This window comes from Panthera tigris, chromosome E2 (genome assembly GCF_018350195.1).
Source record: "Panthera tigris isolate Pti1 chromosome E2, P.tigris_Pti1_mat1.1, whole genome shotgun sequence".
NCBI classification, from domain to species: domain Eukaryota; kingdom Metazoa; phylum Chordata; class Mammalia; order Carnivora; family Felidae; genus Panthera; species Panthera tigris.
The window spans coordinates 31,716,410-31,741,852 of record NC_056674.1 but is presented as its reverse complement, the minus strand read 5'-3'; the positions used below and the strand labels follow the sequence as shown (position 1 = coordinate 31,741,852).

The following is a 25,443-nucleotide window of genomic DNA, read 5'->3' as shown; positions in this document are numbered from 1 at the left end:
CTACAGTCAGAGGAGAGGAAGCAGGGAGCCCTGAGAGACCTTGGGCGTAGACGTGGGCGAGTGGACAGAGCCCAAAGGCATGGAAGGCAAGACCCAGACTTGTATAAAAGCTCCTTTTTAATCTAAAAAGTTCATGGGGGGGTGGGGGGCGGGGGCCGTTGCCTGGGTGGCTCAGGTCGTGATCTCGCGGTTCGTGGGTTCGAGCCCTGCGTCGGGCTCTGTGCTGACAGCTCGGAGCCTGGAGCCTGCTTCAGATTCTGTGTCTCCCTCTCTCTCTGCCCCTCCTCCACCTGCACCCTGTCTCTGTCTCAAAAATAAACATTAAAAAAATTTTTTTCTTAAGTTCTGGGGGGGTTGCATTCTACTGTAGAATATATCTGTTTCTGAGAAGACAGAAAAATAATGTTTTTAATTACTTGCCTTGGAATAAAACAGATGATCTCAAGTGACGGCCCCCATGTGGCTCCTGGCTTTCTCCCAGGGTGGGGAAGGGCCTAGTTTGAGAAGCTCGGAGCTACTCCAGCTCAGCCACGTTTCAGCTGAGAAGACTGAGGCTCAGAGAGGTGAAGTGATTTGCCCAAGGCTGCACAGCAGGGCGGAGTGTCGGCCCCGCATCCGCGGAGGCCTACCCCAAGTTTCCTGCACCACGTCTGACCCAGCGGTTGGGCCCAGAGGAGCCGGCAGTGCTGGGGAAGCGTCCCCCTGTGGCTGTGGACGGGCGCATCGGCGGGGCGGCCATCCTGACGGAATGGGCGACCCCCTCCACGGCACCCTTCTTTGCGCTCCCATTCCTGAGTTGTTAATTCTTATGAAACAGGAAAGGCGATAGGGCGAACTCCGTGGTTTTGACTTAAGAATTCAGGGAGAAGCCACCCGTGCCTGGCACATAGTGAGGGACTCAGCAAATGTAACCCTTAAGCCTGCCACCATCCTAAGAGGAAGGACTCCCCTTGTCGTTTTACGGTTCCTTTCCATGGAAGCCTTTTACAGCTATAATCGTGTTAACCTGCCTCCCCGGGTGGGTGTGGGGCTTAACCAAGTTAACACCTGTGGAGCGCCCAGTACAGGCCCTGGTGCAAGTTAACAGCCGCCCCTTTCACTACCCGGAGCCTTCGCATTTACGTGTATGTATGTTGACTATTTTCTTATCGTGTAAGTTTCAGCTGTCCAGCTGTATAACTTGACGTGTTGCCTACGTTGCACAGCGATCACCACCACGTGCCCAGCCACCATCCGTCACCATGTAGGCGACCCTCTTTACCCACTGGTGCTTTCATTCAGTAAGCATTTATATATTTATGAGTCACTTTTAGCTCCTTATATAAAGACTTGTGCCTCCGGGATTCTTTTCATGGAGCGTGATCCGGGTTGTTGCTCTGAGTGAATCTCCTTTGGGAATGCAGGGACAGGCATTCTGGGAAGGTGACGTCAGGAGATCAGTGTTTTCTGGTGTCACAGGGGAGAGACTTCTTAATCCACACCGCGCTGACTTTTCCCCTCCCAGGTCGGCTCAAACCCCTTCTCCTTGGAGGCGCTGCTCAGGCAGGCTCCCAGAGCCCTCTGGCTCCATTCAAAATCCCCCTTTCAGAGCTTTGGCAGTTTTATGGCCTTTAATGACCCCCTATTGTACCCTGATTGCCAATCAGGGCACACGTAATGACCAAGCAGCATCACTTAGCCCTTATTCCGATGACAATGGCCAGAGTGGCCAGCTCGCTGTTTTGACATGAGCGGGGTCACAGGGAAAGTTTTCGGGCGGGTGATTTAAGGAGGCCGGACCAGCCAGCACCCTGGACTCCTCAGTTGCTGGGACTTGGACAAAAGAGTGAACTCTGAACTTTTCCTTTGACGGATGGAGGTCATTAAAACCATGGTGGGGGCCCCATCAAAGGCAGGTGTAGACCAGGCTGTCCCTCAAAGCGCCTAATAAAGAGAGAACAGGCAATTGTGTGGGACTCAGAGAAGGGGAACTTCTGAGAGATTCACTCAAGTGGTTCAAAGAAATCAATGAGGCGCTCTGGCCGATTGACAGGGGCCAGAAGTGCCGCGACATTCCCTCTACCACCCATTGATTGGGTGGCTGCCCCAATTGTTCCCAAACAGGGGCCACCACAATAAATGCTTGGGGTCCTTTCATGGGTACCCGGGGCTCCCAGGTCTTACACTGGCAGGAGAATCCACAGAAAGGGAACACCACCGACGCCCATTTTAAATTCCATCCATTTTAATAACGTGCCTAGAGATCTCCAAGCAGCTTAAAATATTAAAGGTTTCTTTTAAACATCTGGAAGATAACATCTAATTACTAGATAGCGCTCCGGGTTATTAATATGTAATCGGAGCTAATCCCACCCAGCCCAAACAAACAGCAAACAAAAGCACTTGCCCGCGAAGTCTCATCTTTGCGGAGCACAGAAGAGCCCCCAACACAGCTTCCAGACGACACGGCCCCTCCAAGCCTCGTTCCCACCACGGCACAACCAGCTGGGACCACATGCTGCCCCCGGAGGGGCAGATCCAGAAATGTTGACCTCCTGGCAGACGGCAGGACAAGTCAGCTAAATAGATTGACTGCACATGACTTGAGTCATCCAAGTTCAACCATGAAGGGAAATGAAAGCTCAGGAAATTTCACCTCCCTCTTCTTTCTTTCTTTCCTTTTTTTGAAAGGTGTTTTTGCTTTTCGCACAAGGGTCAGGAATTTTGATCCCAAAGGTCTGAGCGGGAATATAAATGGATTTGGGCAAACTGGAAGCCGGGTCTGGGGTGGGGGGAGCGGTGTTGCTGAACGCATCATTAGGGTCCCTTGCCCGGCACATTACACACACATGCTCTCAGGATACCGAATTCGGCACCCCTCTCCTGCCAGGGCGATGCTTATTAAGGGTAACGCGATCGGATGAGAAGGCGACACACAGGCAACCACAAAGCCCAGAGGAAGCAGCTGTGGAGACAAATAAATGGAGGTCCCGCCTCCCTCAAAGGCACCCACAAGGCAGAGCCACATCCTTTTTGCATTGTCCAAGGACAAATCGTTGTGGGTTCTCCAGCAGTTGGTGTCAGCAAGACAGAGGCGAAAAGCTATGACTCACCGGTCCCCGGAAGGGGCCCCAGAAGCATCTAGCTGAGGGAGGTCCACTTTACCCCTCCATCCCTCCTTCTGCGACAACGAAATGGACACAAAGGAGCAGGAGGAGCCTCGCGGAGTCACAGAAAGAAAAGACAAAAGAGGCCGTGAGAAATCATAAGGACTTTCTCTCTCTCCAGATCCCCTGGAAAAACGGTCTGGTTCATCCCAGTGGGTCACTGTAGTGTGCCACACCCCTTTCGAGCGTCTACAAGCAGCACCCTAGGTGTTGGGGTTAAGGGTGGCTGACACAGACACAGACCCCGGCTTCATTGGAAGAGGGACAGGAAGCAGATAGTTTCTCAAATAATGAATATTCTGAGAGATGCTACGAAGGAAAAGCACCAGTGCTCCGAGAACCCAAAATAGAGACACGTGCCCAGTCTGGCGGGTTGGAAAAGGGCCAGTGGTAGCTGGGATGTCTGGAGGGATGAGGGTCTGAGTAGGAGCCGTTCAGGCTGAGGGAACAGCATATGCAAAGGCGCCATGACAAGAGGGAGGAGACGGCTGGGACTTGCACAACCAGGACAAAAGGATAACGACACAGAGACACAGAGAACTTCCATCCCAGCCGCCTCCGGTTCGTCTTGTAGTTTAAACATCAGGGTGCAGAGAAGGGCACCCCTGGGCAGGGAATGAAGGGACAAGGTAATAGAGGCTGGAGGGTGCACAACGTCACTACAGAGTCGAGTTAAAGAACAAGGTTGGGGGTGGGGGGCCGGAGAAGAGAAGGAAGGTGAAGAGGAAGAGGAAGGGGAGGAGAAGGAATAGAGAAGCAAACTGGGTTGTTTGGCAGATTCGATCCTCATAGAGGTTGGGGCAGAAGTATCTGGAAACATCTGGAAGGTGGCGATCTATCTCATTCCCGGCCCTGCTAAATGTGCCCTGAGGCAAAACAGCCACCGGGAGCTTCTGGCCTGATGGAGTCCAACCCATCTCACCCACTCTGGGCTGGGAAGGAAAGGAGCATTACAACCAGACACGGCGTCACCTTATCAGCTTAGGGACAACCTAGAATTCTTGCTTCTAACCATCTCCTGCTAAGGTGAACGTAAAGTGCACTACCTCGACTGCTGAGCACCCACATGTCCTCACCGTTGACCACGGATCAGGCACGGGGCCACACGCTTCGGCCCCAGTCCCTCCTCGCGAAACCTGACATGTAGAGTGTGAGCCGGCCCGTTTTATGGATGGGAAAACTGAGGCTCGAGGAAGCCACGCCGCTTACGAAAGCAGGTCCGGAATATATGCCCTCGTAGTCTGGCCTCAAAATCTGTCCCTTGACCCTTTCTCCCAGGAGAGGGGAAATAAAAGAGACGCCAGTCCTTCCACATCACACCCAACTCTGGATGGTCGTCTGGCTCGAGATGCAGAAACCAAGAGAGCCGGCAGACGAAGGGGGGGGCACTTCTGAGCCCCGCAGGGCGGGCAGCTCCCAGGTCATAGGACGGGGGACCACTCTGTCCCCCCCCCCCCCCCCGACTTGGGCCACGCTGCCTTTTCTTACAGGAAGCATCTCGGTTAAATATGCAAGCGTGTTTAATTGCCGGGGCTCAGGCAACTTGTTTATCTTCCTTAAACACTGCCAGGGTGGCTCTCGTTTGTTATCTGGGGTGTGAAATGGAGGCTGACAACAATTAATACCTCCTCCCAGGCAGCTCGGCGGCTCTCTGACGGGAAGCTGTGTACTTCCGAGCAGGCCTGCGAGGAGGTGGCGGGCCCAGCCGTCACTCAAGATCCGAGGGGGGGAGAGTGACAGCGGCAGCTGACGGCCCCTCCCGCCGCCTCCTGAGAGGCCCCCGTGATAAAGCGGCCTGCTTTGTGGTGTAATCAACTTGCAATACATGCATTACCTCCTAATGAGCGCCGTGTTTAAACAAGTGTATAGAACACATCTGTCCGGGCCTTGAGACTCGAGGCTGTGTGACCAATTTCAGCATCTGAAAGTTAAATTAATGGTAAAGGGTTTAATTGTGAGTAAACAATACTGCATTAAGGAGCAGTAAACACAGCAGTGGGGACCCACCGGCCGGCTCTGGCATCACAGATGCGGCTGCCTCCACGTGACCGTTAATAGTCTCCCCCGCCCCGGACTTTCTGACAGTGTCTTGAAGGCCATTTGTCATCTAAATGGTCCATCCCGTTCTCAAACCTAATTTTGGCCCACGGTCCGTTCGCGGGGCCCGCGGGGTCTGTGTTCTCTGGAAGGTGGGCGGAAAAATCCCGAGGCCAGTGGGGTGGGCCTGGAAAAGTTCCAGCGTCTACACTGAAGCACAGAGCGGGGGCGAGAGGGGGCAGACGCCCCCTCATATCCAGGCAACCGGCGTCCGTCCAGGGCGGCGAGTCCGCCTTCGACTCCAGGCTTCAATGACAATGATTCCAAACCTGGTTTTAAAACACCCTAGGGTGTCTCCAACGAACAAAGGATGCCTCAAAAGCAAATTAAGTTCCCTTTAATTAAAGATCATAACATACGCCACAGAACATTCCGTCACGGTAGGGGGAAGGAAGAGACTGTCACATAAAATAAATAGGGCTCCACAACTTTAAAAAATTAAGAATTACACGGCGAGGACGCTGCACCTTCCCGATGTGTTAACGGCAATCGTCCCCGGCACCTTGGAAATTGAGCGTGGCCATCACCGTGTGAGGCAGAGGGTTGCTCCCTGCCGGTGCGAACCCAGGGACTAAAGCCCTTGGCCTTGGGAAGGAGAAGGACGCAGGTCAGGTCGTCTCTGTCTTTCTCCCCATCACCTCGGTCAGGTTGGAGACATCCTGGGAAGGTCTGGAGGCTCACAGGGGCGCAGGACGGTGCTCTCCTGAGAGGAGCATGGTGTCTCTCTCGGCACCTTTAACTGTCCCCACCCGGGAAGGCCAGCAGCAGGTAACTCGGCCGCCGGGAACTTGATTCTCGTTTGCAACCCAAACAAAGGAATACGCCGCGCAGCCCAGCCCCTGTTGCCAGAACCCTAAACTGGGGTCTGCTGGGGGAGGGGGGGGGAGCCTCAGCTTCGGACATCGGAGCCTTTGGCGTCTCTCAGGACGTGTTCCTCAAGGACCTCACAGAAACGGGGGCTGCTCACGGCCAAGGTGGAGTCGCAAAGGCACCCGGTTTTCCGTTTCTCTTCCTTTGAGCGTGCGAGCATGTGGTTTCAAAGACAATAGAGTCTCATGGCGTCGCACCCAGACTCCAAAGTCAGGGTCAAATCCAGGCTCTGCCACTTAACACCTCTCTAAGCCTCTATTTCCTCATCTGTGAAACGGGGGTACTAACTGTGTGGCGGAGAGGATTGAATCCACCAGTAAGGGGCTTTGAACGGTGAGTGGCTCAGAGTAAGGGCCCACTGAATGCCGGAAGCTAGAATGATAGGTGTGTGACAGGTGCCCCTTCTTTTTTTTTTTTTTATACATTTACTTATTTTTGAGAGACAGAGAGAGGCAGAGCACAAGTGGGGGAGGAGCAGAGAGAGAGGGAGACACAGGATCCGAAGCAGCCTCCGGGCTCCCGGCTGTCCGCACAGAGCCCGATGCGGGGCTCGAACCCACGAACCGTGAGATCATGACCTGAGCCGAAGTCGGACACTTAACCGACTGAGCCACCCAGGCGCCCCTAACAGGTGCCCCTTCTAACAAGGCCTAAGGAGGGTGACGCGTAGGAACAGCGCAAGGAGAGCAGAGCCGCCGTCGTCGTCGTGTCTGGATCACCCTGAGCCCCAGGCTGCTGAGCTGGCAGGCCCGTGTGTGTGTGTGTGTGTGTGTGTGTGTGTGTGTGTGTGCGCGCGCGCACACTAAGGCTTTTCCTCCGCCTCCTTGGTCCACCCCTCGCCACAGCCCAGTCCACAGGGCAGCGCCAGACCCTGCGGACACCAGCGCTGCGACAGGAAGGTGCACGCGGCTCCGTGCCTGCCTGGCCAGGCTGTCCTTCCACGCCATTCAGAACGCCAGGGGCTCAGTCCCCACAAGCGGTGTAAGGAAGTTGTCGCCTCAGAAAGCCAGCTCCGTGTCAAAACCAGCCCTCTAGCTCCAAGTCAAGTCTGCAGGACTGCATTTCTGAGAAAGTTTCCCCAACATGTTGGCTCATTTCATGTTCTACATACAGATAACCTTGGGGCGCCTGGGTGGCTCAGTCGGTTGGGTGGCTGACTTCGGCTCAGGTTCAAGACCCACATGGGGCTCTGTGCTGACAGCTGGGAGCCCGGAGCCTGCTTCAGATTCTGTGTCTCCCTCTCTCTCTCTCTGCCCCTGTCCTGCTCACGCTCTCTCTCTCTCTCTCAAAAATAAACACGAAAAAAAATTTTTTTAATACAGATAACCTTGCATTTCTATTTCCAAAACCCTCTTGCTGGTGTTTTTTTCTTTTTCTTTTTCTTAACACAAAATGGTTTTCTGTATTTGTGTGCTTCTCTGAGACCCCGGAATTTCTAACTGTGAGTGGTGACGCACTCACTGAAAGGGGGCTCTGGGGGGACCTGCCCGAAATGGCTTTGGGACCAACAAATGGCTTGGGGGTGGGGTGTAGCAGAGAAGCCTCCTCCTCCCTCCACTGCCCCACCAGGCTACCCTTTTGGTGCCGATCTGCAAAAGTCAGGTTTCTCCCAAAGAAGCCCAAGAAATTCTTCCCTCACTTGGCCACAGAGGCTGGGTGACGGAGGCGCATCCCCACGAAGGCAGGACCGGCGCGTCTCTTGGTTTGAGATCGTTCCTGGCCTGACATGTCCTTCCTCCTTTTCCGGGTCCGACAAGCGCGCCCATGACACACGGCGTTGGGGAACAACCAGGCCGAGACATCCCGTTGGTGGCCGAGGAGTCCTTCGCCCTTCCGGGACAGCCCGAGCCCACCCATCGCCCACCTAGGCCCTGGCACCCCCTCCGCTCCTGCTGAGGCTACCCTGGTCTCTGAGAGAAGGTGGGCTGAGTTTTCGGCAATCACTTGCAGGCACGCAACAGATGTTTGTAGTCCCTCAGAAGTGGAAGGAAATCCGGACACCCTCTCCCTCGCTGATATTTTGCCAAACTTTTGCCTTCTGCTCTGAAATTCTAACTTCCGATGAAGGCTTTTGCAGAGCTGTTACCAAAACAGAAGGAGCAGAGCCCTGAATCCCACGATGCCGCCCCCCACCCCCGCCCCAGCCCTACCCTCCAGAGCACACCTGCTGTGGTCTTTCATCAGAGAACAGGCTGAAAATCATTGCACCTTCTCTGGCTCACTTTGCGGTTGGTAAGATGTGGCCCAGAGAAGCACATCGGCTGGTAGGAAGTAGCACAGCGATCAGCAGACAGACATCTCAAAACATACGTGCAGGGGCCCTCGGGTAAAATACAGACCCATCCCAGAGACCATCCTCCTCATCGTACCCTGTGGCCCCATCAGATCACGGTCCCTCTGCCCCCGAGGTCTTGTCCGATGGACACCCTGCGTATTTTAAAGGGGAAAGACTCTCATTTTCGGCCCCCAACCCCCTTTTATAAAGCACGGGCCACAGTTCCAACCATCTCAGTAGGAAGGGGAAAGGTAACCCATCGAGGCAGCACGCACTGTTTTCCTTCCTCCTCTGTGACTTCAGTTTGTCTTTAAAGCCCATTTTCACCACTTATTGATTTTAGTTTTCTACTGGTCTGTGAATGACAAGTTGAATTAAGACAACACAGGCTGAGAAGCCACTAGGCCGTGCCCAAAGATACCCCGTGCTTCCTGGCGGAATGTGTCACAACCATACAGCCTCCTGGCCAGCCCCAGCCTCCAGAGCCCCCCCCCCCAACAAACACACACACTGCCTGGCTATCTGGCACGGGGAGCCGTTGAGCGAGGACAGGGTTCTGAGATGGGGGGAGAGCTTAGCATCACCTCCCAGCTGCCCGCCTCGCAGCCTCTTTATGGACAGAGGTGGCCTGTTCGCTGCAGGGGCTGTGTATTAAACGGCAGTTCCAGAAGAGACCAAAGACTCGGCCCTGCCTCTGCCTGCGCTGGGCAGGGACACTAAGCCTGACTGTCCCGGTTCCTCCAGACTCACCCTTGGAGAGAGCAAACCCACCAAGGCAGCTTTAAGTGATTGAGCCCACCTCCCCCTCAAGGCTGCTCACCTCGGACAACCTGTGGACAGAAATGTCAGTCAGTGACACCTGAAAAGTTGCACAGATGACATACCCAATCCCTTAATCTGTACTGTAAACTGAAAAGAAAAAAAAAAAAAGAAAAAGGAAAAAAAAGAAGGTAACAAACCCTTTAACCCAGAAATTCTGGTTTTGCAAATCCATTTTAAGAACATCACGGGGTAAGTGCGTACACTTTTACATAAGGACATTTACTGCATGGTTTGTAACAGACAAGGGGCAAACATCTAAATGTCTAACAAGACCAGATTGGTAAGTACCTTTTCATAAAGCTATTCGATTAAATGCTATGCAGTCATTTCAAATGAAGATGAAGAGGGGCGCCTGGGGGGCTCACTCAGCAAAGACTCCCACTCTTGATTTCAGCTCAGGTCATGATCTCAGGGTTAGTGAGTTCAAGTCCCGCATCGGGCTCTGCACTGTCACGGCAGAGCCTGCTTGGGATTCTTTCTCTCCCTCTCTGCCCCTCCCCTGCTCCCACTCTCTCAAAATAAATAAACTCTCTCAAAATAATAATAATAATTAATAAAATATAATGGTGATGAAACAGTATTGCATGGGAAAACCTTTACAATATATATTGCCAAGTAAATGAGAAAATTAACAAATGAATGACGTAAATGCGTATAGCCCCATTCTTGGTGGGGGTGGGGGGACCTTCCTAGAAATCTTCCTGTTATTTGCACAGACCAAAAAAAAAAAAAAAAAAAAAAATGGAGAAATGAGACAAGCCAGAATGTAAAGATTTGAGGAGGTTTTGATTCCCTCCTGACTGATTTGTGGATGGATTCATTTACAATCAGGAAAAAATGATAAAGCTATTTTCATGGTGAGTAGGTGGGGCTGCACAGGCCAAAAAGATGGCCCGGAATAGTGTTCCAAGCTGTCTAACGTCACCCAAAGAGAGTTCCTGTCATGTCATATTTGGAGCTCTCGCTTCTCAAACAACAGCAATCCAGCCAACGCAGGACACTTCCTATTTTCTCGTATGTTCCAGCACCCAGTGGGAGGCCCTACACCAGTTAGACTAACTTAGAAAGCCCGTTCCCACAGTCATTGGGCAGTAGGAGGTTGATGAGAGTTCTTCCTTTGGACCAAATAGGCAGAGAAGACAGAGGCGCAGAGAGAGAGAGAGAGAGAGAGAGTCTGACCCAACACCACACTGTACGAGGAACAGTGCTCACCTCCGTGGCTTAATCATATTCCCAAAGCCAGATATCCTATCCTGAGTGACGGCCAGACTCATAAAAGATGTCCCCATCTAAGAAGCTCCCAAGAAGACATTTCTAACCCATTTGGGGGTCAGGGACAAATTCGGTAATCTGATGGAAGCGGTAACCTTCTCCAGGAAAAGACACATAAACACAATTCTGCACACAGTTTCGGGGGGCGGGGCGGGGTTCATGGGCCACCACGGGCCTTCTGTGAGTGACTACGGGCCAAGAAGTCTTGGGGAGGCTCTGCTCAGTGAGGACTGGTCTCCATTTTAAGCCAGCACCAGTCTCCAGTTCTGACAATGAGCGCTTGCCTGCACACTCGCACACTGTCACGTCCACCAAGTTCCAGACTCCATAAAGACAGGACATTGGGGCCTCCCCAGCGCGGGCTATGTAAGGGCCAACGCGGGGCGGGGGGGGGGGGGATGACGGGAAGGCAGTGAGCAGCAGTGGAGGTGGCCAAGGGCCCCCCACAACACCTTCTGTTCTCCTAAGGAGGCGGCCATCTTGTTACTCCACAGCTGCCAGGAGTCACTTTCTCAGAAGTAAGAACGTCTTCCGCGGTTTGCAAGGATGTTAAAGAGGGCAATTAAAGGGTACCACAAGTCAGACCTCACACACGATCCTTCCAGATCGGAGGAGGAGGCCCTGCCTTTCTGATCCTCTCGGCTGGTACAGAACTGGGGCCAGCAACAAAAGGTGTTAATAGCCTGATGCGGAGCCCATGCTGATAGATGACCCATTATGGTGATCGCTCTTGTGCGAATGGCAAATAGGTTTGATCAATTAGATTTTAATGTAAAGTGGGGCCTGGGGGAGAAAAACAGCAACCAGGAGAGGGAAGACCCTTTGTTACTAATGTGTCTGGAAAAAGCACTTAATTGAGGTCATAATAATATTAGCAGTTCTTATCATCAATAATTCAGCCTTATTTATTACTACCCGATAAAGTCCTGTCAGGTGGGGAACGTAGGAGGCTTTTGTTAGAGACAGGATACTGGGCTGGGGCGGGGGGATCTCTGTCCCCCACCCTCTCTCTCTCTCTCTCTCTCTCTCTTTCTCTGTCTCTCTCCTTCTCTGTCCGGCTATAGCTAGGCCTCAGAACACCAAGGTTTCTCTAATTCTCAAAAGACTTTCCTGCCACCCTCTCTCTCTAGGTAGAAACAGGGGACAGAAGACAGAAGTTCACGATGAGGCACCATCCATCCGTCTCCCATCCTCCCCCACTCAAAACAAAACCAAAAAAAAATTTTTTTTGTTTTAAATTTTTCTTCGAGGGGCGCCTGGGTGGCTCAGTCGGTTAAGCGTCCGACTTTGCCTCAGGTCATGATCTCACAGTTCGTGAGTTCGAGCCCCGCGTCGGGCTCTGTGCTGACAGCTCGGAGCCTGGAGCCTGCTTCGGATTCTACGTCTCCCTCTTTCTCTGCTCCTCCCCTGCTCATGCTCTGTCTGTCTCTTCTTCAAAAATAAAATATAAACATTAAAAAAAATTTTTTTTTCTTCAAAATAGTAACTAATTTAGCTCAAGAAGCCGGTCAGGAGAAAAACAATTTCTAGTCCGGCCTGATTTAGCACCCTACAGAATCCCATAAATTCTGCCTTTTCACACACTTGCAGTCACCTGTGGTTTGTTATCTTTTAAAGCAAAAGAGAGCGCGTGTGCGAGAGTGTGCTAAATGAATGTATAATTGTACAATTAAAGATGCTAGCTCCTGTGTTAAAATTTAAAATGTATTAGTCTCATAAAACCGCCTCATTAGTCTCCGTGTCTTAAAGGACATACTTGTCCATAATGAGGCGAACGCAGGAAACCGCGCAGGGGTGAGAGCAAGGGGAAGGAGGAGACATTTGAGCCGGCTGCCATTTCATTTTTCAGAAAGGGGGAGGCAAAACACTTAATAAAGATAATTGGGCTGGTAGTGCCTGTTCCCATCTGGAATCTCAACACAGACAGACCCCAGGGCAGACGATCGGTCATTAACCAGGAAAATAACCTATTTGGAAGGGATCCGTTTGTTTTATAAATGATGCTCCACTTTAGAACAGCTTAACCGCAATAATAATAAAAGTTCCTCGAAAACCCAGCCAGGGGATGGTGCTGAAATATTGATCCGGCTTCTGCTGGTAATGGCTGGGCTTGGCTTCCGCCCTGCTAGCAGGAGAGAGCTTTTGAAGTTTCGCTTTTCTTTTTTTTTTTTTTCCCTCTATTTTTTTTTTTTTTAAGTCTAAATAGAATTTAAGCTGCCCTTCGGTGATCAGTGGCTATTAGCGGCGTTAGTTAGGAAATAGCGAGTCGTGGGGTCAGGAGGGGCGGCCCAGGTTGAGGATGGAAGGGGGGAGACGAGGCCCCGAGCGCAGGGGAAGAGAGAGGTCAGCTCGGAGCTCGGCAGCCTTGCAGGGTTGGTGGGAAACAGATTGCTGCAGCGGGCCAGAGACAAGGCCTTGGAAGAATTAATTCCCTCTCCCCCCCCACCCTCCCAGCCTCAGCCTGGCCACTGTGCTCCCCCGACACACACACGTGCAGACGCACACACACTCGCACACACACACACACACACACACACACACAGGCAGGGCAGAAGCAGTCAGCAAAGTCATTCATCAAGGCGGAACTAGAATTGTATAGATCAAGGCAGTGAGGAGAAGCCCCGCGCCTGATCTGACTGCCCTGGATGTGAAGACAACGGGGAGTGATTACTATAATTAGAAGTAAGGTTTCAGTGGCAAAGCTCCTCTGATCCACCTATTTCCAAGGAAGGTTGCTCAGCTGCTTAGGAGGGCGTGTGAAAGTGGGGTCTTCTGAGACAAAGGGAAACTGGGAGGTGGGGATAGAACCTGTGTGCAACCTGCCTTTTAAGGAAAAGGAGGAACCTGGGCTCTGAAGGAGCCGAGTCTCCATCAGTGGTCTCCACTGGGGCAATTTTGCCTCCCAGGGGACACGTGGCAATGTCAGGGGACATTTGGGGCTGTCATGACTGGGGCCAAGGCCCTGCCGGCGTCTAGCGGGTAGAGATCAGAGATGATGCTGAACATCCCGCCGTGACCAGCACCCACCCCGCTCTCCACCCGCCACCTGCCCACACGACAGAGAACCATCCAGCCCTAAATGTCAGCAGCACCAAGATGGGGGAGGGCTGGTCTGCTCAGATCGCGCTCACTGAGGAGACCCCAACCCTCCAGTTTACTCTGCCCTCCCCCCAGAATGCCTGCCTCTGGCCTCACACTCCCCCCTCCTCCCCTTCCAGTGCGCCGGTTAACGTGTTCCAGAAAAGTCCCTCCCTCCAGAGTTTCTCAAGAACCATTTCCAAACACTACTTTCGTGAGGGGTTGGTCTCCACCTGGCAGCTGAAGGGAAAGAGGATGAGGGACGTAGGTGTCCCCCGTGGTTCCTTCTATCAGCTCACACCTCCACGGCACCTCCTGTCAATGGACGGAAGACATGTGCTGTCTTCTGGGGTTGTGAGGAGGAAAACGTTTAGTTCAGGACCAGACGTGGATTAGGTGCTGAGAAAGGAATCGAGGAGAGAGAGACAGAGCGCGAGGTGGGGAGAAGGGAGATAGAGACAGAGATGGAAAGAGAAATGGTTGGGGTGGGGGCTGGATTCCTGCTGGTGTTGGGCTCCATGCTGGCAAAGGTAGCTGCCACCCCGAACGCCCACGGGTGTCCATCAGCCATCGAGGGATGGCTGCCACCTTCTAACCATAAAGAATAAAGCTCATGCACAAGGCTCTTTAGAACGATCGCCCCCATCACCTACAGAGCTATAGTGTGTGTCTGAGAAAAGCCCCATTCACCTTTCCCCCTCCTTCTCTACTGGATTCTGGAGAGAAGGAGGAGGGTAGGACGCGGCCTTACCAAATTTCTCCCTGCATGCTCGACTGTTTCCTCCTGACAGCGTTTGACTGTGCTTATTATTTCCAGCAAAGCCCTTATCATTTTCAATGTGAATTTCAAATCACACTGATCCAGCCCTTCTTAGCTAAAGTCAGCTTTATCAACCACAAGAGATGTGGGATTTGAGAGAGATCTAAGTAAATTCACATTGTTTGGATAAACTCATTCAGGGAGCTCAACAAATCAAAGCCGAAATGGATATGTATTCCAAAGAGACTGAGACAGCCGGGGGAAAAAAAAAAAAAAAGTTACCATTAACATTTTTATTTCTTTCAAAAAAAAAAAAAAAAAAAAACACATCGCGGCCCCTTTTTAATGAGTGTGTTCACAACCTCTTTTTGAACCCTTACCAGGGCTCCTTAGGACACCAGGTGAAGCCACAGAAGCTGGGTGGCTGTTGACAGAGGAAGCAAGTTGCTGGAGAAAATCACCCTGCCCCTCCCCCTGCTCCCCTCCCCCCCCCCCCCCCCCCCCCCCCCGCCACCTCCCAACTTTGGTCAGCGAGACCACTATCAAATATGGTAATGGGTGAATTTATGCATTATCCCATAATTTAAGGAACTGTGTGTATCATGTATATTTAAAACTATTTCTCTGTAGTTTTAATTATCTCAGTCTGCAGGGGCAAAAAGAAAAAAAGCAGGCAGCTCCCTTGGCTGAGACCAAAATGAAAGCATTTGCCTGCTGACGGCTATGATGTCTGTCCTAGCTGGTTGAGATTTCCTATGAAATTTGCATTGGAAAGGCAGCTTTAAGTATACTTAAAATAAAAAGGGGGCATTTGCATCTAATTTGCTACACTGGCAGTATTAGAGTTTTATCTGAATAAAGACACGTCAACTGGATTTATATAGTTAAGCTGATAGCTGGGAAAAGTCAACACCGAAAACATCAGCTAAATTCAACAAAGTTGGAGAGCAGCTAATAGTATTTACAAGTTTGGGTTGTTGTTTTTTTTTTCTTCCCCCCCCCCCCCCACTCCACTGATGACTTTAAACCTGTGGCAAATTATCTTCTTTTTACACAAGTCGGGTCATTACAAGGTTTTCATGAAAGGCATCTCTATGGATGGACCCCATCTCTCGCCCCCAACGACACCGCGACACGTGCTTACGAAACGGGGTGGTTGTCAAATGTGACGTCATGGTGAATCCTGGTGGTTTGGGACTCAGGCAGTTTGGAAGCCTGACTTGGCCACTTGCTGGCCATGTGGCTTTGGGCAGGGACCTCTTAGTTTCTCCATCTGTAAAATGGAGATCATGAGGGTTGTTATCCAGGATCACCAGGGCCGAAGGGCACTCATCTGCTCGGTGCCCCTTGAAATCCAACTCCTGTCTGCTTGGCAGGCCAGTGATGTCTGCATCCTCCGGGGACGGAACGCCTTTTTCAGTGCACACACAGGCGCTGGATGGCCAGCAGCCCCCCCGCCCACCCCCAGCCTTGCCGGGAGGTGATGAGCTTTAAAACGAAAGGACGTAGGCTAAGCTAACCAGAGTGGCATCTAGCAGGTAGGAAACGTCCTAAGAACGTCAGCTCGTTGATGATGGTAAAGAATCAACAACGAAGTGTCACAACCGCTGATACGTTTCTTCTACTGGGGGAACGGCTTCAGCGCTGCCTTCACTCGTTTGAAGACCCCGCTGTTAACAGCTGTCCCACGGGGGGTCGGGCTCGGGGGTGATCCATCCCAGGTGATTCTCTCTGGCTCCACAGACCAGCCGCATGACCCCGGCACTGGGGAAGGCGGGGGTGGCCCCGGGGCCTTTTTGCTTTGGAATGCCTTCTCCCTCAACACCCTTTCCTCAGCTGGCCGGGGGTGCAGTAAATCCCAGGCTCTTGGCACAGCCTCGTGCAGCTGGGACCGGATTCCTGCGTGCTGGGAGGCCCCTTCAACGGCCACCTTTCCTTCTCCTCTCCCAGGGTTGAAGGAAACACCCCCCCCTCAGGAAGGGGGCACGATGCCCACCCAGCCACCACCCCGAAAGCTCCTCGGATGCCCCGCTGTACCCCCAGGGACCTGGATAGAGCGGTGTTTCCACTGGGAAGCGAGGTGTTGACCCCAAGGTCACGCACGCTCCAGTCCTGAGGCTCCCACCTCTTCCTTGGCCTCGGAGCCATCCTGGATTCAAACCAGGGCTCTCTACTTACCCCCTGGGAGCACCGGGGCCCGTCACGTTCCCGCTCTGAGCCTCAGTTTTTTCATCTGTACCATGGGCGTAGAAAGTCCACCCATGTCTCGAGCCCGTTGTGGAAGAAAGCAGCTGGTGGCAAATCACAGAGAAGGGGTCAAGGCCCCCACGTAACGAACCCCTGCTGTGTAGGACAGGCTCCTGCAGCCCAGCCACACACCAGTGGCCAAAAGTCCTGAGCACAGCTCGCCGAGCTGGGAGCACCTCTATCCGTTTCGGGGGCAGGTCACAGAACCACTGGCCAACTCAGATGTCTGTGTTGACAGGGAGAAGAGAGGCTCCCACCCCCTTACGCTTGCCAAAGCCTGCCATCTGGGGGCACCGGCACACTGGCATCAGGTTTTCACATTTTAGTGGAGAAAACATCACAAGTATTTCCAATTTCAATGAGCAGGGTCCCCAGGCCAAGAACGCACTGCCACCCAGCTGGCAGCTTCCTCGCGGCACACAGGGGGACGTCACCAGACAAAAGATTCTGCCGCTTAAAAACGGTAAGCACTGTGCTCTCCCCCAGCGAGCCCGGGATCGTGTCATCCCCAAGCAACAAAACGACATCTCAGGACGCAGCGAAATGTGCAGTGGGGAAGCCAACCTAACAAGGAAAGAAGGGGTGAGCGTGTTTATTTGGAAGGGGGTCTCGGGAAGCGCCGTGAGGGTTGGGGAGCGGAGACAAGGAAGGGAGGAAAGTCTATGCAGAGTGCGTTCCTGAGCGGGATGCCAGTGTGGGCAACTGGGGCTCCATTTGGGGGCACCCTCGAGAGCCTGGGAAGGCTCAACATGGTTGCCCAGAGGGCCCAGAAGTTGGGGGTGCTTACCCACCAAGGCCCATGAGGGTGTTCCTTAGGGCTTTTGCCTCTTGGGACTGTCCCCCCTCGCGGGCCGTGAAGACACTCGGGCAGAGACACTGAGCCACTGGTGACTGTGAAAGCTGCCTGCTCGTGACCTCACGGATGTCTGCAGCACACACTCCAGCTCGATCTCCGAGGTAGCTACCGTTATGACCCCATTTTGCAGGTGGAGAACCTGAGACTCAGATAGATCCCAGGCACACAGGGAGAAAACCGCAGAGCTACAACCAGAACCCCGTCCCGGCGGACTTCAAAGCCTGCGCCCCGACCCGCCGGGCTGTGCCGTCCGTCTGTCCATCCCGTGTCAGTTGGAGAGGGGTGCAACGACAACTGGTAGGAAATACAAGTGAACACCAAGGGTAGTCACACACACACACCAGAAAAACTGCATTGAAATAAAAATGACTGCCACTCGTTACCGTGAAACAAGAGCTTGGTGCCCAGCAAATGCTCAGCAGGGGCTTGTGTCTACGTTCCCAACTGTCTGAGCCTCTCTTCTGACAAGCACACAAACAGTCTCCCTTTGGAGAAAAAGGCAGGCGCTCAGAGGACTCGGAGACTGGCACGCTCCTTCCCAGCAGCCAGGACGGCTACGGAAGAGAGGGAGGCTTCCCGGGTACAGATTCAACCTCTGTCCACCCAGCCCTGGACCCCAGGGAGTCCAGATCCGAGGCCAGGAGGAGCGAGAAGGGGCTGTGCCCTGGGGCCCAGGGACCAGACTAGATTGGGCCGTAGGGCTGGGAGAGAAAAGAAATTGCACAGAGGACACTCCGAGGGGGGGAGGCCCACCATGGGAATGTTCCCTGGGCGACTCTGGAGGCCTAGTTACGAGCCACCCTCAAAGAGCCTCCCTTTGTAATCGCCTAATGGCCTGAGCTGTTCCATCGGCCAAGTTTTCTTCCCCTGGCACGCTTCCTAAGTCTGAATCGGCACATTTGTAAGAACCGAAGATGCTTGATTCAGCAAATGGCACTTTTTCTGTGTGGCCCTGCCGACCTCCCAAAGAAGCCGACGAGCCTGTCTGATTCTGCGTCCAGCCTGGGTGCTGGAGCCAGAATAGTACTGCAAGCATCGCCCTCAGCCACTGAGCGGTTCCTCCCCACCGTGTGATGGCCCTACAGGCCCGCGACCCAGAGTGAACCCTAAGTCACCCTAGGCGCGGACTTCAGCAGGTGTACCTGTGACAGACATGGGCGCCAGAGCCACCGGGACCTGGGCTCGAATCCCGCCTCTCCCACATAGAAGCGGGGCAACACTGGATGTGTCGCTCACCCTCTCTGAGCGACATTTACCATTTGTTTCCTCATCGGTAAATGGAGGATGTCTGTTTACTGATCTCCAGGGAGTGTTTCCGGGACTAAGGGAGATACTGCACAGCAAGTGCTCGTTTGCCTGGTCCCGGATGATGGCACAATAGAGGTTTAGGAAAAACCTGCCTGCTACGTAACACACATCCACTAGAAGGGGGAAAAAAAAAAAGTGGATGAAGTATTTTGTAAGAAGGCACTTTTTCTTCTGATGCATGAGGGAGCTGGCAAGGAAAGCAAACGAACTCCTTGGAGACCAGACACAATCAGAATGGTCCAAAGCAGACAGAAAGTAAGCCTGGGCGAGTGTTTGCTAGAAGGGCGGCTGCTAACGCCTGGTGGACGTAAGCCTTTGTTGTTAAGGGACTCCGGTATGTGGAGAAGCTAAGGAAAGGCTTGGGACCTAAGCAAGGCGGCTGTTTAGATTGGTGACCCCCGGAAGGTGACTCCCTCGGTGAGCGAATTAGGGTAAACAAATATCATCTCATATCTCAATAAAGCTGTTACCAAAAACAGGAGCAGTACCTTGCTGCCACCCCACAGAGGAGAGACCACGGAGCTTTTGCCAGACTCCCCTGGGAGCTTCGTCGTGAGCCTAACGTGGGTCTCGGCCCAGAATCCATTCGCCGAATCAATACGTATGGCACAAAAACCCCTGTGCCAACTATTTTTTCTTGTTTTTTTTAATATTTATTTATTTTTGAGAGGGGAGGGAAAGGTGCGGAGAGAAAAGGAGGCTCAGAATGCAAAGCAGGCTCCAGGCTCTGCGCTGTCAGCACAGAGCCTGATACGGAGCTCAAACTTAGGAACCGCGAGATCGTGACCTGAGCTGAAGTCGGACGCTTAACCGACTGAACCACCCAGGCGCCCAACTATTTTTTTTTTAAAGTGGTCCCCTGTTGGTAGCTAATCAGGAAGTCTGGCAAAAGCAAATGCAAATTTTCTCTAGAGTAATGCCTGACATACTAGGCTTCAAACCATTCCTACAGGTAAAAGATCAAGATGACATGACTTCGTAAGAAAACCCCACAAAATCACAAGGAAGCAAACCACCATGAGATTAAGACCTGCGAATCTGTACACATATGAACAAACAGAAACAGAACGTGAAGCCAAGCATGTCTAGTATGTTTTTAGAATGAAATGAAACTTTTAAAAGTAGACAGACACACGACTACATCTCAAAGCCTTATGACGGAGTAAAAGAAGTCAGCCACAAAAGGGTTCATGTTGTGTTATTCCATTTAGGGGAAGTTTAAAACAACCAAAGCCATCCATGATGGTAGAAGTCAAAGAGTGGTTTCTGTGGAGAAGAAGGTGGGGAGACAGGAAGGGAGGGAGGAGCCTCGGGGGTGCTGGTCATGCTCTGGTTATTCACCTGGCAGGTGGTCGTATATTATATTCACTCTGTGAAAATTCATCAGGCTATAAACCTATGATTTCTGCACTTCTCTCTATAAGCTATACTTCTATTTAAACAAGGAAAGGAGTCACTTAAAGAAATTAGACGCGGCTTGAGGGGAAATTAGTGAACTGGACAACAGGTCTGAAGGAATTATTCAGGCCGCGGGACAGTGAGAAACAGAAGTGGGAAATTTGGAAGAGGAGACTTAAAAACCAGGGAGAAGAGAGGGAAAAGGTCTAGCATATATCTAATCTGAGTTCCAGTAAGAAAGGATGAGAAAGTAGTGGGGAGGCAATACTCATACAGGAACAGTTGAGAACAGTTGACAATTAATTCCAGAATTAATGGAAGTCACCAATCCTCATGTCTTAGTCTGTCTGGGCTGTCATAACACAACATCAGAGACTGGGGGGCTTATCAACAAACACGTGTTGCTCACAGTTCTGGAGGCGGAAGTCCAAGATCAAGTTGCTGGCAGATTCTGTGTCTGGTAAGAGCTCACTTCCTGGTTCCTAGACCTCTGTCTTCTCGCTGTGGCCTCACATGGAGGAAGTGGTGAGGGATCTCTCTGGGGTCTCTTTTGTAGGATTGGTAGCCCTATTTGTGAGGGCTCCCACCCTCATGGTCTAATTACCTCCTAAAAACCCCACCTCTTAGTACCATCGCATTAGGTCTCATCATGTAAATTCTGTGGAAATGAAAACAGTTCCTCACCTGTTTAACCCTGCATATTCCAAAGTCCCAACCCATATAAATAAATAAACATCCGTGCCTGGACATATATTAGTGAAAGAACACCAACGACAAAGAGAAGGTCTTAAAAACATCTGGAAATAAAAGGAATATTACCTACTAAGTCCCAGCAACTGGAACAATAACTGACTTATCAACAACGATACAATCATGGCACATCATGATCACTGAATAAATGGAAGCTATCATTATTAGTGCTGGTAACAGTAATTACCAGTAGTGGAACTATTCGAATCTCAGCTCTGCCCCAGTCTTAATTGTATTGCCTGAAGTAAGTCATCTGACTTCTAAGAGCCTTGACTTCCTTGTCTTAGAAATAGGGTTTGGGTAAAGCTGAAATGAGATAATATAAGTATTTGGCACATAGTTAATTTAAAAATAATGTTGGCTCCAAAACCCATCCTCTGTTGAGCCAGAGCAGGAGCGATGAGAGTCAAGTTCATCGCAAATTATTTTGAGAGGTTACTACCCCAGGATTCTCAGTTGAAAGCCCAAGTTAGCCCTCTACCAATAGAAAGCATTGATCTGGAAAATGCCAGCTAAGGGCAGACATATGCAGAAGCTTCAAGAAGGAAAATGTAATGGCAATCCATTCCAAAGACCAGTCCCAGGCCACTTCCATTTGTGGGGACAACACTCCCTACACACCCACACCCAATTTGCCCATGAATCTAATAATCGCCCTTGCGAATTGCATTCTTCTCGTCACTCTTCAAAGTGACACACTGTGATCACGGTGAGATGTCACAGAGACTTGGCAAAGTTAGCACAGCGGGTTAAGGGTCAGGACTCCGAAGGACGAATGGCTTGCCTGGGAAACAGTGCACCTACCTGGAGGGCAGAGCTTGAACCCGGGACTTCTGGCTCACCATCTGGGGCCTGCCCGTGGACTCCGAAGGTTCCCCCCGCATCTTGAAATAAATGGCTCTTTGTCGCCATTCAGGTCTCAGCACACACGTCCCCTTCTCCGAGAGATCGTCCCAATTCATTCTCTCCTGCTGCCCCCTTTCCATTTCCAAAACAGCACTCTCCACTATTCCTAGTTACCTACTCTCTACTGTCCATTGGTTTAACGCCTCCATCCACCAGAGCATCAGGCAGTGCCTGCCAGAGTTCACGGCACACGGTGGCCATCCCATAAATGTTTGTGGAGTGAATAAATGTAAGTCCAGTGAACTCATAAAGCTGAGTGGGCTCATCTATGCTGTTATCTCTAACTACGTAAACAGCTACACTATCACTTAACGGGGGTCCAAAACTATATACGTATTTCTTCTTGCAACCTTTCCCCACCCCCACTGAGCAGCCCTCACTGGACAGAAAGCACTGGATGAAGAGAGGGAACAGTTCATGAGCATGACCTTGTGTCTTGCCTGCTGCTCTTTCTTGCTCTAAGCCATTCTTGGAACAGAAGAACTGAGACCGCTAGGAATTCGAATGGATCCACCCCCAGAAGCCATCTCTCACCTCCACGACGTCGTGCAATCAAACGCAGACAACGGACGTGAGTGCATCTCCCCTGGTGTTCACCTGCTTCTCTACCTTTGTTTTCTGGCTCTAGGACTTTGCTGAGGCCCATCCCGTCTCTGGATAGTACAGAGGAGGGGAGAGAAGGGAGGAGAGGGAGGAAGGAGGTGGAAATACATTGAAACAAAAAAAGAGAGGGGGGAAAGAATGAAACAGTGTAAGGTTGGTCACACATTTGTCATTAAGTCAAAGCCGAATCCCAGTGTTTGTGTGAGGTTGGATTATCTCATTCTCTTAGCCTGTGAGTCTCTGTGATCCACCAGTCAAGTATGTGATTGGATTTCGGCTCAACAAAACCTTAAATTACACACCTATTGTGCTTGAGCTAAGCCTAGTTTCACAGTGGTGGAGAAGGCTTCTCCCAGCTTCCTTGGCAGTGTTCGAGCCAGCTCATGTTCTCAGTCGCTAGTTGATGAATGAGTAATAGGATTAGAGTGTCATCTCGAGCCACATGGTAATTGTCATGTTGGGTACAGGGACAAAGCCTGGGGTGATGGATAGGGGCTGCAGGGGAGTTGGGCCTGTTCCCCCAAATGTGCCCGCTGACGTGGATGGACAGGCCAAGGGCATCAGGAAGGACCCGGCCAAGTCCTGGGAAAAAGCCGGCTGGCATTTAGCAAGAGTCCCCCGGGGTCGGTGGCCGGGCTGGGCACCTGCACAGAACATCTCTCTTATTGAATGCTCAAAACTGCTCCCTGACGTGTGGGAGGGGGCGTCTTTGGGGGTTTTTCGCGCCAACATCTATTCCCCGCTTCTGGATACAGGACCCTCCTCCTTTTCATGAGAAACCAAACCATCCCCACTTTCAAACAATTTTTTTTTTATTTTTTTTTAACGTTTATTTATTTTTGAGACAGAGAGAGACAGAGCATGAACGGGGGAGGGTCAGAGAGAGGGAGACACAGAATCTGAAACAGGCTCCAGGCTCTGAGCTGTCAGCAAAGAGCTTGACGCGGGGCTTGAACTCACGGACCGTGAGATCATGACCTGAGCCGAAGTCGGTAGGTGTGTGACAGGTGCCCCTTCTTTTTTTTTTTTTTATACATTTACTTATTTTTGAGAGACAGAGAGAGGCAGAGCACAAGGGGGGGAGGAGCAGAGAGAGAAGGAGACACAGGATCCGAAGCAGCCTCCGGGCTCCCGGCTGTCCGCACAGAGCCCGATGCGGGGCTCGAACCCACGAACCGTGAGATCATGACCTGAGCTGAAGTCGGCCGCTTAACCGACTGAGCCACCCAGGCGCCCCAGCCATCCCCACTTTCAGAGGAAGGTTCTGGTGGGACTAACTCCACCTCCAGCTCCCAGAGAGGTCATGTGACCCAGCTAATCAAAGACCGTGGTGTTCATTGTAGAACTGGGTTGCCAGTGGCCCCAGATAACACGCATGTTCCTTCCAGGGGGCCGGTAAAATGGCAGGACATGAATCGGTGGGAAGCAGGAAAAGCAACCACCAGGGGAGATGTAGGTGGGCAGTGGAACTTGGAAGGATGGGGCCATGTTTTCTCTTTCGACTAACACCTCTCTCTGCCTCAGGGACCAAGGTCAAGTCCACCCACTGAATTTTTCAGCAAATAAAAGCCAGTAAGCACCCCTTTTGGCTCGAGATAACTTCACCTGGTTTTCCTGTCCAGGTGAATTCACGTACATCTTACAAATGAGGAATCGAAGCTCACAGTAGGTCGGGCCACCTACTCAAGGTCACATCGCTAATAAGTGGCAGAGCTGGGATTTGGCCCCAAGCCTTTTTGACCCAGGCCCTGCATGCTTTCCCATATATTGGCCATCTCCAGGAGATAGCTGTGGCCCTGCCTCATGGAAGGGCCCAGACACTCTGATACCACGAGGGAAGAAAAAACCAGCAGCTTGGGAGACTTGGGACACATTCTGGGGTGAAGAAGGCCACGATACGTTTTCCCTTTCTGCCAAAATCTGTCTGGCCATCGCTCACATTCTTTCCCGCTCCGGGGCTACAGTCGACAGGTTCTGAAAGACGAAACTAGCAAGAACTTTGGAGACAAACAGACCTAAGTTCAAATTCTGACTCGCTAGTTTATTCTGGTTAAGTGACTTTGGACCAGTCTCTTTAGCCTCTCTCACATCAATTCCTCAAGCCTTTCTGGAACTGTTGTGCTCGGGGTTGTTTTAAACCACGATTCACAGCCTGCTGCTTCTGCAACACAAGCCCTGGCCCCTTCCCACCCATGCCTCCCCCGGCTCTTTGCTTTGTTCACAGGAAAGAGAATAGCTGATCACTCCCCCCACCCCATCTGTGAAATGGAAATAAGTATACCTCGGGGGCACCTGGGTGGCTCAGTCGGTTAAATGACCGACTTCAGCTCAGGTCATGATCTCACGGTTTGTGAGTTTGAGCCCCGCGTCGGGCTCTGTGCTGACAGCTCAGAGCCTGGAGCCTGGTTCAGATTCTGTGTCTCCCTTTCTCTCTCTGCCCCTCCCCCACTCATGCTCTGTCTCTGTCTCAGAAATAAATAAACATTTAAAAAAATAAAAAAAAAAAAAAGAAGTATACCTCCCCCTTATGGTGATTACGAGGATTAATCACAAAAAATATCCGTGTCTATTATGCTTTTTGGCTGCAAGGAACAGCAAAACCCATTTACTGTGACTTAAAGAAAGAAGGGTGTATTTTTGTCGACATCAGGAGTCGACAGTTACCTGATCAGCTCAAGGGCTCTACAATCCACTTGGCTTTCTTTCCCTTTACGGTCACAAGGCGGCTGCCGCTGCCATCCGGGCAGAACTCTCAGGGCAGAAGGCCGCACATCCTCCTCTTAAAGACAGCACGCAGCACACGTCCCCTTTACACCTCATTGGCCAGAGCTGGGTCACGTGACCGCCCTTGCTGCCCGTCAAAGTTTCCCTGACACCCCATTGGCCAGAGCTGGGTCACGTGACCGCCCTTGCTGCCCGTCAAACTTCCCTGACACCCCATTGGCCAGAACTGGATCCGCCTAGCTGCAAGGGATGCCGGGAAGACAAACACTTGGGAAAAGGTTATGAGGTGTCTGTGTGTGGCTGTGCCCATCGTTCACCGTCCCGTGGTCGC

The 25,443-nt window shown here is 51.8% G+C and overlaps 1 long non-coding RNA gene across 2 annotated transcripts in view; it reads right to left on the bottom strand.

The window, feature by feature from the left end:
• The window catches only part of LOC122234156, a 135,818-nt gene extending 110,578 nt beyond the window's left edge, over window positions 1-25,240 (bottom strand). The window contains exons 1-3 of one of the 2 annotated variants that reach the window (XR_006211927.1): window positions 25,053-25,240; window positions 22,320-22,438; window positions 4,984-5,067 (exon numbers count right to left, since the gene is read on the bottom strand). This is a non-coding gene — a long non-coding RNA (uncharacterized LOC122234156). Of the gene's footprint in view, window positions 1-4,983; window positions 5,068-22,319; window positions 22,439-25,052 lie in introns of those variants that run through there. The other variant, XR_006211926.1, reaches the window with a different exon arrangement.
• Window positions 25,241-25,443: the final 203 nt, after the last annotated feature.